This window comes from Pezoporus flaviventris, unplaced genomic scaffold (genome assembly GCF_033815535.1).
Source record: "Pezoporus flaviventris isolate CSIRO_AGI_PZ_B2104156 unplaced genomic scaffold, CSIRO_AGI_Pfla_v1 ptg000007l, whole genome shotgun sequence".
NCBI lineage: Eukaryota > Metazoa > Chordata > Aves > Psittaciformes > Psittacidae > Pezoporus > Pezoporus flaviventris.
Window position 1 is genome coordinate 26340066 of NW_026892555.1, and position 21450 is coordinate 26361515.

Here is a 21450-nt window from a genome sequence, read left to right on the forward strand (position 1 = left end):
GCCACAAAACACAGTAGTTTTGACAAAGCTGAGTTAGAATGAGAAAAAGAATGAATGTAATGTCCATAGTCTTAGCTATCCCTCATCTATTTTTACGTTCAGTTTAGCTGAGCTAGTGCTGACCACAGTTTAACTGTAAGAACAAGCAATAATAAACCAAGGTCAGAAAGCATTCATTCGTCTGGGATTAATTCCAGACCAGTTCACCTAAACTGATTTTTTAGATCTGTTTGCTGAAACAGTGCATTTCCAGTGTGCATATAAACCTTGTCTGATATTTAACAGCAGATTTTCAGAAAGTGCAACTATCATATGGGATCCTCAAAGGAATTTTAAAGAAATGCTGAGTGTTATGAAGCTTTGTCAATCTAAACAATAAGCAGAAAATAAAACAAAACACCAAACATCTTCAGAATAAAGATATCTTTACATTGAAGAAAAAGGAATTGTGAAATTGCCATTGACTCATTATTCATATTTGACTCCATCTTTGAAATAGATAGCTAGAAAAATGCAAATGAAAAGTCTTTTGTTTCTCTTCTGTCTGGCAATTTATATAGTCATTTACTTTATAACAAAACCCTGCTGACTCAGAGTACTAGCATTCTTAATGGTTTTACTGAATTAGAAATATATACTCTAGGTACAAATCACTAGAGGATTAAGACTCAAATCTCTGATTTTGATAAAACAGGGACATTATAGGAAAACATCATTAAAACTCATTGAACAGCTCTAGGGAGGAGCCTTACAAATAAAATGTAACAGGTGTTGCACTGAAAATAGAATTTTCTAGTAATTATATAGTAAATGTAACTTCATATCTCCTGAAATAATGAGTGAAAGATCTAGACACCTGCAAATCCTTAGAAGCTGAAACATGTCTTAAAAAAATACAACACTGATTTTTTTTTTTTTTTTTTTTGTACAAAATAGGGACCATTTGTACAGTTGTCAGGTTTTTACAAGTAAATTTTTAGAATGTATTTTCAGGCATTTGTATGCTCAATTTCATGTACAACTGTAGAACAAATTACAACTTTTTTCTCTCCAGAAAGTTAAAGAGAAATCTACTAAAGGTAAATATAAAATACCTTTAGTTCCTTTGCTCAAACCCACATTGTCTCCTGGCTGTATGCTCCTTGAAACTCTGAGGAACCTGTGGGATTTGCTGTGGCAAAAGACTATCCAGGAACCTTCGGAAAGATGAAAATGTTTCTTCATTTTCCAGGCACTGCCTACAGGCACATAATTTTCTATCACAAGTAAAGGTCCTCTATTTGTCATTGGATAAGGCAGCTATATTAAATGAGAATCTGTTTCCCCAGAGAGTTCCTGAGAATTCACGAAAGGAAGGCCTGTTCTTCACGGAAATGCACACAATAACCTCTTAAGACTCTCTTTTGAATATGGTATTGAAATGGCTTGAAATTAAAAAAAAAAAAAAAGTTTTATTCCCCCATCTTTGCATTTTGTACTGTTAGATAGAGAATACCTGTACAGCTAGGGAACAATAGAACCACATAATGTTACAACAGCATTATGCAGTCAAAGTCACTATCCAGCTTAATAATGCTGGCAGCTGTGATGGCAGTAGAAAAGAGAAAGCTCTGTATCTTTATGCAACAGAACCGTTACAGCACCCATTGATTTCAATGGATAACAATTCAGGACTTAATTGTCAAGGAACATTGCTTTGTTTTCTTTATAAAACAGAAAACTTTGCTTTCAAACACTAAAACTCACATTGGGTTTTATGTGGTTTTACTTAGTGGCAACATTTCACCCTAATCTCTGAGGTGGGGCTCCAGCTGTTGCAGCTCCTATATAGGAGTTGTTTCCATAGGAAGCTACAGTGCTTTGCTTCTTGTTGATCAAACTACCACATTTGCCCACCAGGAAAGAATGTAACTCATTGACCTTTCTGCTGGTGCAGAAATATGTCTTACATAAAACTCTGTCTGTAGTACATTGCCTCCCTTGTGCAATTTTAAACATTGCATAATATATAACAACAAATGTGATTAACTCTACAGTATAATCTTTGAAATAAATGAACAGGGAAGTAGTGGAATAAAAAACAACAATAATAATAAAAATACCCTGAAATTATGCTGCATACCTTTTAAAACAATTAAACCTCTATCTTAAAATTCAGCACACTAATTAAAGGTTTTGTGAAAGTCTAATTTGTCTCTTCCAAGGTTATGGAAGGAAACAGTAAAAAAAAAAAAATAATTCTGGGCTTTCAATGAAGCAATAAAAATAAAGCCAGTTATTTGTAAGGAGTCCGAAGCCATAGCAACATTTTAGTGATACGCAAGTGCTCAGGCCAAATTGCAACATCCTTTAATGACCGGTAACTAAAGAACAATATTGTTTGATAACACATGCAAAAAAGATTTAATTTTGTCACATGATGAAATCAGAGCATTCTGGCTATTCTTCTGAGAACAGAGGCTGAAAAGAATTTTTTTTTTTCCCCCCATGCTAACAAATGTTTGGTTTATTATATCCTAGAGAAAAAAAGTGTTACCTTATATTTAATAAGTGCTCATACAGTTTATTGTAAAGGAAATAACTGTTTTATATGTGGGTCCCACTATCTTACTTGAAAAGTCAATACACGAACACAATGGGTCATTACACTGTGAAGGGTAAGTACAGATTCTTTTTGACTAGTTGGTGATTGTGTCCATTATAAGGCAACATCAAGTTTTATTTAATTTTCCACAATTGGGAAAAAGTGAGATGTATTTCTAAAGAATGTGTCACGATTACAATCTAATGATTTCCTTATACTCTTTTATTATCATCTTCATTTGTTTATATTTAATCTTTTCCCCAGCTAGGAGTAACTAAATACTGAAATAAAACTGTAGAGTTTGGGAACATTCTTAGTGTGTAAATTAACGTGAGGTAAGCATTTTTTTTACATCATAGGTATTATTTTTAATAAATAGACAAATTGAACTTATAATATTCTTGTAATACACATATAAGAACAGGTTGTTTCCTAAATATTTTTAAATTCAGGAATAAAAAGTCATATATAAAGCTTAACCCATTGAATTACATTCATGGATACAACTAGATTTTGTCCTTAAAAGGTGGTTGGTTATCACAGACTTTAGAAAGAACATCATGATGACTTACATATAACACTTTTGCAAGTGCAAGTAATATGTATTAATCCATAGGTACATACAGCTCCATGGAAATGTGACTGCATCAGTGAGAATCCTGAAGCACTCTTTTTTGTATTTTCCTCAATATTTAGCTTAAGAGGAATTTAATCTGATTCAACGTGTTAGGTATTTCTATGAAAACCAAGGAGCTGGACAAAGAAACAGAAATCACTTGTTTGTAGTCAGGTATGAACTGATTAGTTATTTCAGCAAACAAGCCATAATAAAAACACCCCCTTTTAGTCTCAATTGTGGGTAATAAAACACTTTTATGTATGAAACTTTTGCCAAAAGAAACAAACTTCCACTTCACTGTCACTTCCCCTCATGATTAAACAAATCTAAACGAAGTGAAACAGTCAATTCTTCTAGATCTACAACAGTATGTTTCTTTCCAGGTTTTCTAATAAATTTAGAGAAAAATGTAAGACCATATTCACAAAGCTGCCAGAACAAGATGAAAAGTTGTTTTACACTTCTTTTTTATCAATTGCTTATTAGTAAGAGCACTCTAATTCTTTTCCTCTAAGAGTTCAAAGTCCAGGTCTCACTTCCCAAAAGGCCCAACAGGTGAAAAATACATTGGCAAAACAGGAGAGGAACTCTCCTTAATCTCTCCTGTCTAGTCTGTTCTAGCTTGTATAAATAATGCATTTACAAATTATGGTTAGGAATGGAGGTTAGGTGCCTCTTCTTTCCAAAAAGTACCAGGCTGGATTCATTCTCATTCTGTATTCCAGTGACTATTTAGGCACTTTATCTGAAAGAAGATTCAGAAGGAGGGAAATGGGAGATTCACTGGTTGGCATATCCTATGTGAGAAACTAACAGATATAAGAGTTAAGAAAAGCATAGTCCAACTGTTTATTCTGACAGAAAAAGAATTCCAGCATGCCTCCCACAAGCCCTGTAGAATTCCCTACTCTACCTAAATCCATCATTTATGTGAAGGTAATGAGTTCATAAATTACAGGTTAAAATCAAGTTATTTTAAAGAAAATAACGCATTTACTTAGGGAAGTAATACAGGAGCTGGGGTAAATGAAAATGAGATAAAATCCAAAATAAGTTATGCAAAAATCATTGAATCAGATTAGCCTCATATCTATAGCCTGTAAGTGACGAAATAACAATATAGTTAACCTATCAGACATATGGTAAAACATCTGCTAGATTACCTATGGGATTTAAACAGTGGGTAACATAAGAGCTGGTGCAGAGTTTTGTGGTGGATGGTGAACTGACTGAAAACCAGCTGGCAACTGACAGATCTGAGAAGGGAATAATCAGCCAGGATCATCTACTAACAGAGTTAGTCAAGGATTAGTCATTGTACCGATCTTGTTTAATATTTTCATTTACATTGCATTTCATGAGGTACAAAAAGTAAAGGCTAACTGATGAAATTTTTTCATAAAACAATGTGAAGCAGGCAACAGCACAATACAGAAGTGGATAAATATGGTGGTGAACAATAATAAAGCAAGGTGATATACTTAAGGAGGAACAAAAGTAAGTTCTGCTCTTAAAGAGCTGGAAGAGAAGAAACATAGTTTGATGCAGCTGAATTGTTTTTGGCACTAATGTGACACTTCCATCAAATAACAAATGCAGTTCTAAGATATATGCAATGAGGTTCCGAGAGTACTGCAGGCCATATGACGTAAGACAAAATGTCTTGTTTTGTTTAATTTAGTAAAATGAACTGAGATGTGTTAAGATTGCTTTACATAAATAGATGGAGTGGTTAGGAGTAAACACAAGAGGAGAAGAAAAGCTATTTAAAATAAACAACAATGTTGACCTTATAAAAATATTTCTAGATGGGCCATAAATACATTTGAGTTGGAAATTAGAAATTGTAATCATCAGAGCTGGAATATTCAGTAACAGCTTTTCAATAGGAGGAGCATGGGCACTAAACCAAACTGGTTTTAAGATGAAGCATGTTTCAGAAATAAAAATGTTGTATATAAACATCTGTTTCAACTAATGCTTGCCAAAACAGAGTGAAGTATCCAATAAAACCTTGACTGGTATCCTTGCCAAATTGCCCAGTAAATTGCAGGAGATCACAGATTTTTAGAGTCTGTAACTGAGACAATTCCTCCATGACATCAGCTTTAGAAGTGGGGACTTCAGAAGCATTGAGGGTCTCAGTTTGAGATGTTTATCTGATTTTCAAAAATTCAAATTCAACTTGATAGTTCAGGAAGTTCAATGTTGTATTTTCAGATTCTCCTTCGTTGTGATGTTTACACTGAGCTCTGGAAAAGTTCTGGGTCATGGAAAAAATTATGTATTTTCTATCAGTCAGTTATGAGAATGATGAGGATGATTTGGTTTGCGTATTGGCCCTCATTGGGTGAGAGGAGGGTGACAGTAAAAGTTTTCCTGTTCTAGCTTAATTAACAGATACTAATTTCAGGGGAGATAAGATTCCTTCACCTGACTGCTACTCAAATGATAATAGAAAGGGCTGCAGCAGTTTAGGTTTGGCAACTCAGCATAATCCTCGCACAGAGCAAACAGAACATTTAGCCAAATTTTCTGTGTCAAACAGAAATTACAGCAGTTGATAGGCCTACAAGAACTGGCAGGCAGACACCAAGCAAAACCTTATACTCTTTGCAGCAAAACCCATTAAAGAACCATCCATATTCAGAGCAACAGCAGGAACAAAATACCTATAGAATCAAATACTTCAACAGTCTACAACTTCTCTCAAAGAAAAACAGCAGAATTTAGTTATAGTGGAATTAGTTCTTCATTGCAAGAAGACACAGATCAGATTTAGATTTGTTATTATCTGAGAAAACCTACTTTTCAAGAGAACTGCTCCAGGTGGCCTTGTCAGTCATAAAGCCAACATCCATACCAGCATAAATCTGCAACCAACACCATATCATTTAGGCATGGTCCTGAGATGTGGTAGTGCAGCGTTGCCTCAGGAAGAGCTTTGAGAGAAAGTCTTGCCAAGAAGCCCATCTAGTTTAACAGTATGCACTCAGAACAGCACACCTTGTCCTCTGATGTGTTACAAGTTTTAGGTGTATGTGGAGAGTGCTGCATGGGAGGCTGTTCCAGCAGGCCTGGACGAGAGCATGAATATCCTGACCCCCATCAGCTGCAAACCATGGGAGTACAGAGGAATTGAAGTTCAAACACCAGATAATTTCCCAGAGCTGTAGATACTGAAACAAAGAAGTTACTGAAGACAAAGATGAGATGTTGTACCCAGGACTTTCCCAGGAGCTAGTGGAAAGTCCCCAATATGGGCTGAGGGAACAAAAGAATGTGTGTTCAAGGAAAATGGAAAGTAACAATGTAGCAAGAAGTGGTAGCAGAAAAATGTGCTTATACATCTGGGCACAAGTTAATTAAGCAAAGGCACGTGGACAATTATGTGACTGATTGAAAAGACATGGGATCAGTAATGTCATTGGCTGGAAAAAGTGTATGATGTTACGTGATGGAAAAGTGCCGAAAAGAGCTAACCACTGCTAACTGTTACTAACCACTAGGCAAGGGTCTATAAAAGCCTGTAAGCTTGCTCAATAAATGATTTTTGTTGCACCACAACTGGAGTCTGTGAGTCCATTGCCACTGGTGTAGAGGCAGGAATTGGACCATAGAATCACAGAATCATAGAATCATAGAATCATAGAATGCTTAGGGTTGGAAGGGATCTTAAGATCATCTAGTTCCAACCCCCCTGCCATGGACACAGACGCCTCACACAAGACCATGTTACCCAAGGCTTATGTTGAGGACTCCAGAACTGCACCATGTTTCTACTGTGTTTCCAAAGCCTATGGGATATATACATCATCAGCAAAAGAGTGCTCAGAGTAATCTGTTCTGCTCCAACCATAAGGAAAGTTTCCTTCTTTTGACTTTGATACTCTGTTGTGTAGATGTATCTTTGGCTCCTCATATTGTTATTTTAGATGGTGGCTTTATAATAATTTATATTTGTGCAGCACTATGTTGTTACAGCATTAAAGAGCACAGCACAAAAGTATGTTGTCTTAAATTGAAAGCTAATGAAATATTCAAATGTAGCCTCTGCAACCGTACCAGACTATAGTCTTTATTCCCATAATGTGGAAAGACACTGCTATGCTGTCCTGGGTTCAGCAACAGCAGTCGTTTTTCTCTTTCCTAGTAGCTGGTGCAGTGCTGTGGTTTTGGCTTTCAGCCTGGGAACAGCACTGATAACACCGATGTTTTCAGTTGTTGCTCAGTAATGTTTACTCTGACCAAGGACTTTCTGAGTCTCATGCTCTGCCAGGAAGGAGGGGAAGCCAGGAGGAAGCAGAGACAGGACACCTGACCCAAACTGACCAAAGAGGTATTCCATACCACAGCACGTCATGCCGAGTATATAAACTCGGGGCAGTTACCCAGAAGGGCTTGATCACTGCTCAGTCAGGCTGGGTATCGGTTGGCGGGTGGTGAGTGGTTGTATTCTCTTCCCTTGTTATTTCCCTTATCATTATTATTATTGGTGGTAGCAGTAGTGGGTTTGTGTTATACCTTAGTTACTGGACTGTTCTTATCTCAGCCTGGGGGAGTTACATTCTTTCGATTCTCCTCCCCGGGGGTGGAAGTGGGAGGAAGCGAGCGAGCGACTGAGTGGTTCTGAGTTACTGACTGGGCTTAAACCACGACATATGCTTCTTCACATTGAGGGAATTTATGACTTTTCAGTAACAAGTATTTACTCATTTACATTCGTTGGGTTAACAAAAAAATATGGCAAATTTCATATGACAAATTCAATAAGGAAAAGCACTTGAATGATTCATATGTAAATCATCAATATAGTTTTTCATTAAGAAGTGGTTTCTAAATAGCACTTAAGACATTAAATATGAAAGTGAATATACAAAAACAGATTGAAAGCAAAGGGATCATTGCAATAAAAATGTATTGCTGAATATTTTGTCCCTTAAATCTAAAGGTGAACTATAAAGGCATGATCTGATAATTTTTTGTGATTAGTGAATTTCACTGCCTTAAGTAAGCCTAGCATAACTCCTCTCAAGTAATTCAAGTAGGAGTGCTCATGTAGTCAGCTGTCACATTTCGACTGCACAATAGCTTTTTATTAAGCTGTTTCAAAAAAACATAGGGCATTTTTTTGTCCTTTGTTTGTAGCAAAACCATACTTTTGCAGAGAAGAAATTGAGATTACAAAAATTGGGTATATTTCTTTCTGTTATTATGCTGTTTCCAGCCCTCTCAAGCTACAGTTAACAAGGGGGGGTGGAATCATACGTGATCTCTGAAAAGGATTGTTTGTATTGTATCTGAAAAATCACAACCCCAACTGACCTGCTAAGAGAAAAAAAAAGCAGAGTATAACCAACAACCTGCTGCAAATGTCAAATTGAAGGAAGATTGATAGTGTACTTAGCTATGAATTCTGATTTTTAATTAAAAAAAAAAAGAGAGAAAGGAACAGTGATTGAGAAAGTCATATGAAAAATAAGATTTCTTAATAGTAAAATTTTATGACTGTGTTATAGAGAAAGCTTCTAATAAAATCTGAGGCATGAAGTCAAGGCATATTCACAAGCAAATTTTGATTCGAACACCTAAATTCTAAATGCACTATATAAAGACCCAAGTCCAGACAGCATATAAAGAATCACACTTTACAGAAAGTTATAGATAGCAAATAGGAAACGCAACATGTGAAAATGAAATGAGAAGACTGAATGTAAGACCAGCAGCCATAATATACTAACTAATATACTAACTACGCACCTATCAAGACCCCAACACATTTCAAGGGGAAAAATGTCCCTCTACGAGACAGTCCGATCAGCATTTTACTGTGTGGTGGGTTATCTTTGGCAAACAGTCAGATTCCCACCTGGCTGCTGTGTCATTCTCTTTCCTGGGCTGGACCATGGGAAGATAAGATAAAAACTTGTGGACAGAGAAAGTGAGATCATTTGCCAGTTACCACCATGGGCAAAACATGCTCAACTTCATTCCTTCATTCCAGATTCCTCTACCCACTGCCCCTCATCCAGAGCACAGCTGGTTGGGGAATAGTGTTTGCAGCCAGTCCATAACAGTTCCTCTCCATCAGTCTCTCCTCACACTTTTCCCCTAACCTCTCCAAGAGCTGCAGTTCTTCAGGATAAACCAGCTCCAGTATGCATTCTCCACAGTTCCTTCAGGTAATATCCACCTGCTCTGGCACAGTTCCCTCTGCAGGCTGCAGGGACATACCTGCTACACTGTGGTCTCTTCAGGGGCTGCAGGGGAATCTGCTCCAGCACTTGGAGCACCTCCTCCTCCTCCTACTCTGGACTTGGTGCATGCAGAGCATAATTAAGTAGAAAGAAACTGTAATTATGTCATGATAAAACATAAAACCAAGTCAAAGATTTATTCCTGTTTCATGATCTGGGTATTTTTAAGTGCACAGTCTATGGCACCATACTTACAGAACTTGAAATTTGAAATCTGAAGAGCTCTAAAATCCTTATTGAGCCTATTAGGTGGATGAGTCTGCCAGATGTTGTAGAAGACATTAATATACATTTAGAAAAAGCAGCTTCATCTGTGAAATGTTAATTTTATATGAAATTGCCCAATGTGTATTTGTCTTTCTTCAGTTAACCTAATTAGTATGGAGAAACAACTGTAAGAGAGTTATCAATGTAATGGTCAATAAAAGACAATAATCTAAAAATTACAGTAGCGTTTAAATATACTTCTGTTTCTGTGAATCAACAGCAATCAAAATTTTATTGGATGCCTTACTGTCTTTTCATTATAAAGCTTCATCATTGTTGTCTGATGATGACAATATGATGTCACTGGTATGAATAATGTAATGACTCATAAAGTAAATTAAGGTTGTTATTTACAGTGAATAGAAACACAGTATTAAAAAAAACTAAACTTGTAAGTTTTCTGTGACTGCAATTAACCATGTGCAAAGGACAGTTACACACTTTATGTTCCTTTACATTCAGGTACAGATGAAAGCCTGAACGGAGTGAGGAAAGTCAGGGGACTGTACAGTTTAATCCATGTCACATGAGGTGGTGTGTCTATGACGTCAGCCAGTATTGGAGGAAAGTTTACTTTCCACCTGAGCTCTTCTTTCCAGTAAATCTTCATCTGAAGTATTCAAATTAAAGCCTCAGTGTAACACAGGCTTTGGGCTAATGTGCAACACAGTGACAGGTGAATGGCATGTAACATGGAGAAATTCCACATAAAACAATTTGACATGAGAAGGCAAGATGAAGGCCTATTTCTCATCCGCTGCTGCTTTGAGATTTCATTCCAGAACTCAAAAAAAATCTGAAATTTCCTACACTGCAGGGCAAAAACCACTGTTGCAATCTAAAACTCAGAAAAATACAAAACCAATAGTGTATCTATTAAAGACAGGAAGCATGCAAAGGAAGACTTGTGTTGTCTGTCCATCTATTCCATGTGCCTCACCCCCCCCAGCCTCCCATGACCTTGGGAAGAGGAAATTAAACAATTTGATTAAAGCCAGCTATGTGGACTGTAGAGAAGTCACTTCACTTAGGCTTCTCCCATCTGTGTGAATAAATGGGCATGCCAAGAATAAAAGCATACTTAGCAAGTCATCAGCATCAATAGTCCTCATTTGACAGCTGTTGAAGTGACAATGCATGCAGAAAGAATCTGCAGGAGAATACTGGCTTCACCAAAGGATATGTGCCTGTGAAGCTGGTCTACAACAACCTTCCTTGCTCTTGAAAGCTGGTTGAGAAACAAAGATTTCTGTATTTAGCCTAACACAACAGCTGTGCAAAAATTAATGCATTCTAAAAAAAAAGGTTGATATATGTATTCATGTGCATGCCCACATATACAAAATGTATATTCTGGAGACATAAGATATTTTACCTGAGATGATTTCACTTCTCCAGATGTTGCTATTTCATGAGAAAATGGGTCACAAGTTTTTGTTTTACTGCTTGAAAAAGCTTAAATGCTAATTTACATCCAAATTTTGAGTATAAGTACATGTAATCCATTTTCTTCTTATTTTTCTGTGAAATATAATTTGACATGTTAAAACAAAAAAGAGCACCAACCATGCATTTGCTGCGAAGGGTTAACCGATGTACAGGGATTAGGTTAAGCCTCTTGCCTGACAATGTAACTGCTTGTTCATGCTTATCATACTCCCTGTGCTAGAACAAGATGTAAGGACATGGCTATTGTTAAGAGGTAGGGACCATGACTTGGTTCCCATCATTTGGACTCCCAGGCTGGCTGAAACTGGCTCTGTGGTTTGGACAATGACCAAGCCCCCAGGGAGCATGCGTAACGACTAGGGATGAAAAGTTTAGGCTCAAGGAAGAGCAAAGGACTTCTTATTTCATTATAATACAAAGCAGGGATAGGACATGAATATGTATAGGCATGTTGTGCAACCCCATGCATATGTATAACTTTTGAGAATAAATGTAGAGGGAAATGATGCTGAGTTGCGCATGCCTTTGGAGGAACTATCCCCCATGTGCCTCGGTGCTGAATAAAGCATACCTACTTTACAACTTTAACGAGTTGTGGAGTCTATCCGCATATCACATTACATCTTGATAGTTTTGCTTTTAATTCAGATTTTCTCATTTGACTCTAAGCATTACTTTTCTTGAGTATAAATCCAATGAAAAGTCTTGAAGTAATATAAATAATGACTTTGAGAAAATACTGTGTGCAAATTTGCCTTCTGAAAACTGTGGGGTGTGTTTACAGTGCTTTTTGGGTGGGATAAACAAATCTAACTTCATTTACAGTAGCTAGTAATATTTGGATGCACCTCTAATGCAATGAAATCAGAAGACAGAAATCAACTTACTAAAAACATCTCCTCCCTTAGTTCATACAAGTTCAATGAAGTGCAATTTTTAGAAATGTTATAGTTTGTAAACCAAGTGGCATATTGCAGTCCTGTGTCCCAGTCTCCACTCACTGGCAATTTCCTCCATGCACTGATCCATACTGTACTTGTAGGAATGGAGCAGAAAAGCAAGAAAAGCTTAAAACAAAAAGGGTACCTACAACCACACAGTAAGCGGAGTGGCAACCGAGAAAGATTCTCTGGCCTTACTTCCAAGCAGAGTACTATTCCTACTCTGCAAGTAGTGTTATCAGATCTGACCAGGGCACTGCACAGAGCATCATAAAGCTTAAATTCCACATCTGAATTATAGAGCAGAAGTAGCCTATAGGCTTAGCCTGAAACTAAATTTACCATCTGTCAACTTTGATTAGCAAGTAGTGCAGCCTAAAAGCTGTCTCTGGGTAATCTATACTGATTGACCCAGTAAGAAAAAGGGAATGGGGGAATGTATGGCCTATACTTGAGAATTTCCTCAAATGGAGAGATAGATAGATGATAGATAGATAGATAGATAGATAGATAGATAGATAGATAGATAGATAGATAGATGATAGATAGATATACAGATACAGATATGCTATAGATAGATGATTAGGTATAGATATAGATGATATAGACATAGGTATATTAGATATTGACATATAGATATTTATACAGAATGTTAATTATATATATACAGAATACATAGGAACCCCAGAATTTTATCTGTGTTGCCACAAAACCAATATACCGTGTACCATTCATTTGTAACAAGGCCACATGGCTGACAGTAAAGAGGCAAGAAACCCTGGGGTCCTTCCTAAAAAATGAAAGACAACAAGGACAGTAAGGCATTTAGGGATTCCTAAATAAACTACTTTCATTTTTTCAAGATATTTAAAAATTCATTCTAGTGCCCTACAATAGGGTGGGAGGTTTTTGCTTTTTTTTTTTTTTTAATCCTTATTATTTTCTTTCAAAACAGAGCCACTTTTTCACAGAAATTATGACATTTGGTTAGCTGAAATAATGGCCCCTAAAAAGCATCACTCTTCAAGGCAACCTATTCCTCCTACCCACCATTATCAGTCATTCTTGGGTGTTTCCAGATGAGCTGACACACTGGAGGAATTCAGCAGTCACTGTCTGCCTCTAGCTCAGCCAAGCTTTTAAATTACTCAATGTGTTTATGTGGCATTTCTGATATCCACAGGGAGATCCCAGCCACTGTGAAGTAAACAACATTCAGCTTCTCTGCCTGGCTCTCCCTCCCACCTCCATGCTGTGTCCCTGCTACAGAACTGTGCCCCTCTTCTTGGGGAGCTCTTTTTTTTTTTTTTCTGTTACGTAAGTGGAATTCCTTCTGTTGTCATTGTCACTAATGTCTTTTCAGGCCTTATTTGTTTTATGAGCAGTTCTGTGGGTGCCAAAACGGTACTCTGGCTACTTGTATGGGCCATACTTCTCTTGCAAATAGCACACTTCTAATAAATACCAGGCTTAGAATTTCAAATACTGGAAACAGAAACCAGTAAATTTTGCATGCAAAAGGATAATGAATCTTACTGTGTAAAGCCCTCAACTTCTGTTTCATTTATAGTACAACTTTTATAAAACTATGCAGTCCTCATATGAAGTTCTTACATAGCATTGCATTAACCAGATCTCAGAACAAATTGTTCTAATTTAATTGCCTTTGTCATTAGAAATGTTGGCTTCATTTTGTCCCCACTTTTTAGTTTCAACTTTCAATCTTTGAATCTCATCTTTCCTGAATGATGTTTTCTCTGAGGTTAGGGAAGTATCTCCCATTAGAAATTTGTTCCCCGTGTAGGTATTGGTCATACGATTTGGCATTTGGATAAAATAGTAGTTCGTATAAACAGTAGTTCAGAATTCCTTCTAGTTTAAAGCATGCAGGTCAGAATATATGAATGTTTGCATAGGCTGACTATGCACACAGATTATTTCCTGATTACGCTGTTTGTTTTTTTTGTTTGGTTTGGTTTTTTTTGTGGGGGAGGGTGGAGTTGGGAAGAATCCTGTCCTGGATTCAGCAGTAGCAGTCATTTTTCTCCTTCCTCGTAGCTGGTGCAGTGCTGTGTTTTGACTTTTGGCCTGATGTTTTGGTCTGGCCAAGGGCTTTGTGAGCCTCATGCTCGGCCAGGGAGGAGGGGAAGCTGGGAGGAAGCAGAGACAGGACACCTGACCCAAGCTAGCCAAAGAGGTATTCCATACCACAACACGTCATGCCCAGGATGTAACTGGGAGTTACCTGGAAGGGCTGGGATGGTGGGGTTGGAGGAGGTATTGGTCAGAGCTTGGTCGGGCTGGGGGGAGGAGTTCTCGGTTGGCTGGTTGCGAGATGTTGTATTCTCTTCCCTTGTTATTTCCTTTATCATTGTTATCATTGGTGGTAGCAGTAGTGATTTGTGTTATACCTTAGTTACCAAACTGTTCTTATCTCAACCCTTGGGAGTTGCATTCTTTTCGGTTTTCCTCTCCATCCCTCCGGGAGTAGGGGGAGGGAAAGAAGGGGGGGGAGTGAGTGACCGAGTTGCCTGACTGGGTTTAAACCACGACAAATCCTTACAAGCTATTGACAACCTTTTGAAACTACTGATTCCCCAGATAAAAAAAATGGGCTTCATCAAATATTTTTATAATTGTAATGTATTTTTTCTCTTTCTCTGTTTATTCATTTCTTCATACATTCGAAGACCAGTTTAGGACAGGTGCTGGGACCTGATATTTAACTGATTGTCTGTGGTTCTCGCGTCTTTTCTGTAGTTGTTACCAGAATATACTCTTGCATTTCATGTCCACAAAGTTATGCTCTTCACAGCAGACACACTGTCTTCTATTTGGAGTTTATAAGACATATAAATTTCTTCAGTAAACATTTCAGGCTGGTTTATAGTATTGATTTATCCCCTGCATTGTTAATTATTCCTTCAGTATATTTAATCTTAAAATTTAAGCAAGAATACAGATTTTTTTTTTAATTTTTGGATAGACAATAAACCCCGGGTGAGTCACCAGGAAATTTCTGACAAGAGTAGTAAAAAAAAAAACCAAAAACAAGTAAAATGCTGGTTATTCAAAATGTTACTGAATTTACCCTTTTCCTCAGCGATAGCTCCACAAGTAGTTTGACTTCTCTGTAAATCTTACAGAATTCAGAACTAATAAATCCTACAAATGCACTTATTTCACCTAGTTTTACTTGTTCTGTAACAAGAAAAGCAATACACACACACAAAAATGTATTGTAAGAAGTTTCCTTAAAAATTTGTAGAGGAAAGCTTATTATGTATTGTGAAAACACATTTCAAATATACACTTCTGTTAAATCATTAATTCGCTATTAAGCCCCATTCAGCACCCTTCCAACTGCTGCGAAGCTCCAGGATATTTATGGGGATACACTCAGATGCCATTAATTTTGGGTTGGGATCCTGTTTCCAGCAGTACTATTTTTCTTTTGAAGTCAAGACCATTTTATCAAGGATATACAAATCTTGATTTCTAAAGTTTTCCAAATACTTTCCTTGTCTCCCACCAGCACTGCTGATGTCCAAAAAAAAGAAAAAAGAACTAAAAAAAGAACTAACACTATTCTAATCCCAAGGACAAGTCATATCTTTAAGTAGGCATAAATTTGCTGAATTAATTTGAAGTTAATTAAAGCCTGTGACAGAAAAAGACCTAGTCCAAGACTTATAAGACTTTTTAAACTCCCTTTTTATAAACATTGTTTATAAATATTTGCTTATTGATATGATTCTCTTTTATCTCATCCCACCTTTATGTCATTAGAAAAAGAATGATTTCATTATTCTGCTGGAAATCCTTACAACTCTTTATTTGTTTACTTACATATTTTACTGTTCAAATAAAGCTACCACTACTGCAATGTTTATTAGTCCAGTACTAATAAAATGGGTTGAAGAGCCACATAAATAGCTTGGAATACTTTATATCATTCCAGTCTCTCAAACTCAGACCCTAAAGTCATGAAACTAGGAAATATTCCAGTGAAACTATGCTAACCTACACAAGCTGTACCCTACATTTCATGAAAAAATCATATTTTCCACATATGGAAGAAATAAAGCTAACAAAATTAAACACAGATCAGAATTAATTGCTGGTGTAGTTTTGCTGTTCAGTGAGATAAGGCAGCTGCTAACCCAGTTCAAATAGCCAGCGGGTTTAGTATGCCTTTTCCACAGCCAAAATTATTTTTCTTCTTTGCCTTTCACAAAATAAGAAAGTATGAATAAATAAGAAACTTTCCACAAGTTTCAGAGGATCAGAAATATTTCAGATGGCACCTTTTCTAAAATATTTTGGGGAAAAAAAAAGAAAGGGAATTATTTTTCACAGAATGAAAGCCTTTAGCTTCCTCCTAATTGTGTTAGGAGAACAGACAAGACAAGGCTCAGCCCTGCTTGTAATCTCCATTGAGGATCTAAATTGCATTCTTGCAACTGGTACAGGGAGAAACAACTCATGTGGAGCTAAAAGTGATAATACCAATAAAGAGGAATCATTTTGAGAATCATATAATCAGTAGAGAAAACCCTCTTAAGCATCAGGGGAACCATCAAGAGACTATAAGCAGCTGGGAAAGATGTAAAAATTTTGAAAAGAGACAGTCAAGAAAAAATAAGCTGTCAGAAAAAAAAGAGCACACAAGAGACTAAAGCGTGGCACCTTTGTGAAGTGATGCAATGCACAAATTAAATCAAAAGTTTGAGATGGTGGAGACCTAAAGAAAGTACATTAAGATTACATTTCATAAGTCTTAAATGAAAAAGCTATCAAACAGACTGAAAGTACGTAGAAAACAATGTTTGATACAGCAATCATAGAATTCATTCTGTCAGAGAAAGTGATTACACTTTGATCTCTTGCTGAGGAAGTGTCTCAAACAAAAAATAGAAACTTCTAAACAAAGTCAGATTCATCTCACCTAATGTAAGATTCTAATAGTGTAGCTAGTCTACCTTCACTATTTAAGCTCCATTTATAGTTGGTGTATAGAGGTGAGTACTACAAGGAACTGATCACATCCATGACTAGGTAAATAAGAGGATTTTCATTGCTTGTTATTGGAAGAAACCTTCCATTCTACTGTCTCATAGTCATAAATATGGTCTAGACAACTATGCTGGTATTGAAAAATGCACTTTTGTTTGGGTAAGGGTAGGTGAGATAAGTCTAACTCCTTTCCAAGATTTATTATTTTCAAGAAATTCAGATCAGCACTTCCCAGTATGGCATTTTAAAAAATCAGACAATTAGGCAATTGGAAAGAGGGAATGGAACTTCATGGCCAGAGCTACAATTCAAAAATACATTTTAAATTAATCTGGGTTTAAACAGATACTGCTATTGGTAAGTCATCATGCTTCTAGCTCTATTATTTTTGATTTACAAGATGCTTTGTACAAGAACTCCCAGTTTAACCAGTCTTAGATTTTGTCAAATTCAGAATGGAACAGAGTTGAATATCAGGTGAAAATTTTTAAAGAAAAGGTAACTATCTCTGTGCAAATCCATTTCATCTACAAATAAGCATTTCCTTTTATGGTACTTACATATACGTATTATCTTTTAGGTGATCAAAAATAAAAACAGTATCATTTGTAGATCTTTATGCTTAATTAAACATGCTACTATTTACCTGGATGCTTATTCAGTTGTAATCAGAGTTCTCTTTTAAAGGATATTTTAAAAAAATTATAGACTACATTTATTTAACATTAAATTTAACATTAAATACGTGCAGTCTATAGCTATTTTACTTCATCTACTATGTTACTGTCCTCAGCTCATACAAAATGACTTTATGCAAAAATGATGGAAAAGGACTTGATGTACCATTTTCACAGACCTTGCCATAGTACAGATTTTATTTTTAGTCAGCCTAACATGTAGCTCTAGACCTGTAGAAGGAATGAGCAACATGAAGAAATATGACGAAATATGCACGAAACAAATACCACAAAGAGGACAACATGGGAAATTAAGTACAGACAATGATTACTATGTATTTCTTACATATTCTGTAAATTTTAATACAACACTAGCATACCTCCAAAAAGAACTCTCTTCAAAATGCATGACATAGAGAATATACAATATAGTCATATGACAATTTTTTTCCTGGACTGTGTTTTAGGACGCTCCATGTAACTTCCTCTCAAGCCTATGCAGATTAAAAACTGGATATCAGAGCTTCATGAGTTGCTTATATATATTTATGTACATACAAACACACACATATGCACAGCCACAAACATCATGCAAATCTTTATTAGTTGCCATACATTTACATCAATGTTCGACTAATATATAAGCCATTTTTATTTTGCCCATGTGGCTGTGGCTAAGCTTGACTCATGCTAATGACACGTTTCCATAACAACCAACACACTCTGAAATAGGAAAATGATAGAGAACCTATTATAAAAAAACCACAAAAGTTTACCCAATCCAGCAACTTGACAAAATAAACAGCCACATGAAACATTCATTTTCTTTATATAATTGATTGAACCCTGACTTGGCAGCCATTGTCCACCTTTCAGAAATGGCACACAACAGTTCCCATGCTTCATTGTCAGTGATTTTTAAGTAGTTGGAGTTGTTTTTCTATTATTGTTTGGACATAAGTCAGTCTTTTGGAGCTAAAATAAGCCAGATGTTGAAATTCAAATAATGGAGCACACTAATTTTTTAAAGTCTTTTGGATCTACCAGACAGTTCTCAAAACAAAAGGAAACAAATCAAAACCTGAATTAGGGTGTGGTTGAGGGATGAAATAAGAGTCATGATAACACTTCTGCATACAAAAAGTTTCCTGTGCTTACAGCAGCAGATTTTTCAAGCTGTCAGGCTAAGCTGAACAGATGGTCTACTAGAGCTTGCTCTTGGTGAAGGTCTCCAGCATCTTAGTTTCCCTGTTTCTCCAGATAAGACTCATGCCTAGCATCCAGTGCATTGTCTTCTCATACCACTGCCTTTGCTTCCTTCTTTCTTGAGGAGCAGGAAGAAATTACTGATGAACTCAGCTCCAGTACAAACCACAGCACTTGCCTAGATCCAGAAATGCAGCCTACACCACTAGTTTAGGTATAAGGACCTTGCTGTCTCCTGTTAGTTTTCCAAGCAGAGCAAGACTTCATTTACTTGGGAATGCAGAGACCTCTGAGAGGTTGTGTGCATTGTGAAAAAAAATGTAATTGGGAAAAATAATGGAAATAAAAAAATCAGTGATGAAGCATTAAAAACTTTTTGTGTGTATTTATAAGCTGAGATGCTTCTGAAGAGTCTGTGTTGCCCTTTCTTCTGGAGAAAAAGGTGGCTATAATACCAAGTCCTCATTTTGGAAAAGGAAGCATCATGGGCATTGCATTTACTTTATACTCAGATATTTTCAGTGAAAATATTTCTGGAAAAGTAAAAGCTGCCTGACATTTCCTCCACTAATGCCTAGCCTTCTCTCTCCCCTGTCCAAATATCAAGAGCTGGTATATGTTCAAGGAAAATTCTGTGGACATGAAAAGGGGGAATTGAAACAGTTCAGACTGAATGAAATGACAATTATTGAACAAAACACTTTCATCACCATATATTTCACTGCCACTTTTTGCAAACGGATCTAGCACAGAAGTAGCTGGGGCTAGGAAGCTGAAATCTGGCAAGAGATGTGCTGCTTAGAGGGGTGCTTTTCAGCATGCCAGTGAAGAAGCTTTGATTTAGCCAGAAAGAACATTTAAAATAGAAACCAGCATATGCAAAATAGATTATCAAACAGAATTCTTTATAATAACTATTTCTCTTGCACATAAAAGTGAAGATTTGACCCAATAAATGTCAGATGCAGCAGGAACTTATATGTAAGAAGAGTCAGACTGACTGTTGTATGAAACCATATACAAAAAACATTTTTCTTAAATCTCCCATACTCTATTTTGTAATTTTTTCTGTATCCTCATATATAAATAATAGAAGATAACATTGATAAATATTTAAAGACCTCAACATATTAGAAGAATAAGCTATGCTAAAAAATAAATTTTCTCATGCTAAGGATGTTTAACAGAATGAAATCACAGTAAAACATCCTCATTTAGTTATTAACATCTTTCTAAAATACCTGCACCAATCTTCTTTCAATTTCATCCAGGCTCTATTTGCAGAAAACACTTTCAGAAGCATAAGTACTGACTCCAGTTTGGATGTTACCAGCAGCTGGTATGGCCCCAAATCCTTTCTTCTCACCATCTCCAGCTATGGATTTCTTGCCATTGGACAATGAGTAATACATATGTTGCCTGAGAATTTTGAGAGGAAATAAGAAACTGATTCCAACACCAAAATGTAACTTATCATTTAATCACAGAGCAGTTGAGATTAGAAAGGCCTCTGGAGGTCATCTTATTCACCCCACCTGCTGAAGCAGGATCATTTAGAGCAGGGTGCCTAGGACAGTGTCCAGACAGCCCTTGAATATCTCCAGGGAGGCAAACTCTACAACTCCTCTAAGCAACATGTGCCAGTGCTCAGTCACCCTCACATTAAAAAGCATTCAATATATTAGGTATAGTTTTATTTTGAAAGGGGAGAAGACGGAAAGAGATCAAGGACAATCTCTAGTTACAGAGACTGACTCAACTAATGACACTAAAATAGCAGTTTAACAATTGTTTCCTGAATTTTTTTTGGATTTATTTTAGTGTTATAATAAACTCACTTGGTTTTAGTACACATATAATGAATATAGGATTTCCATTATCATTCAGCCTGAATTTAGTGCATCATTATTTTACCTCCACCAATAATGATGAAGTACTAAATTGAATTAACATACTTAGCATTTCATTGGTATTAGAAGCCAGGGGAAACATCTCCAAGGAAGCTATAAAGAACCCCAAATTTACTGCATTGTTCTGACTGTATTATGCTCTTCTTACAGACATTCCCAGACAATGTCTCATATTTCCTCAAGCAGCTCTTCATATGTCATATAATAAAACACAGTCTAAATCTGTAAACAAATGCTGTGCTTAGCCATCCCAGGTATGGTGACCATTGAAACACCTACATTAGATGCAAAGTTCTTTTATCTCCCATGTTTCACAATACAGAAATGTAAACCAGACATACTCTACTAGTTGTTTTTATTATGTCTCAAATAATGACATGCTTTTTCAGTTTGCATCATAATGTGTACAATGCCATCTTCATAAATGGAAAACATGATACAAATTTTCTGGTGAAATGTGTATAACCCTGGTACATTACATTATTGAAAGCATCATATCAACTGAAAGTTTATGGTGAAATTTC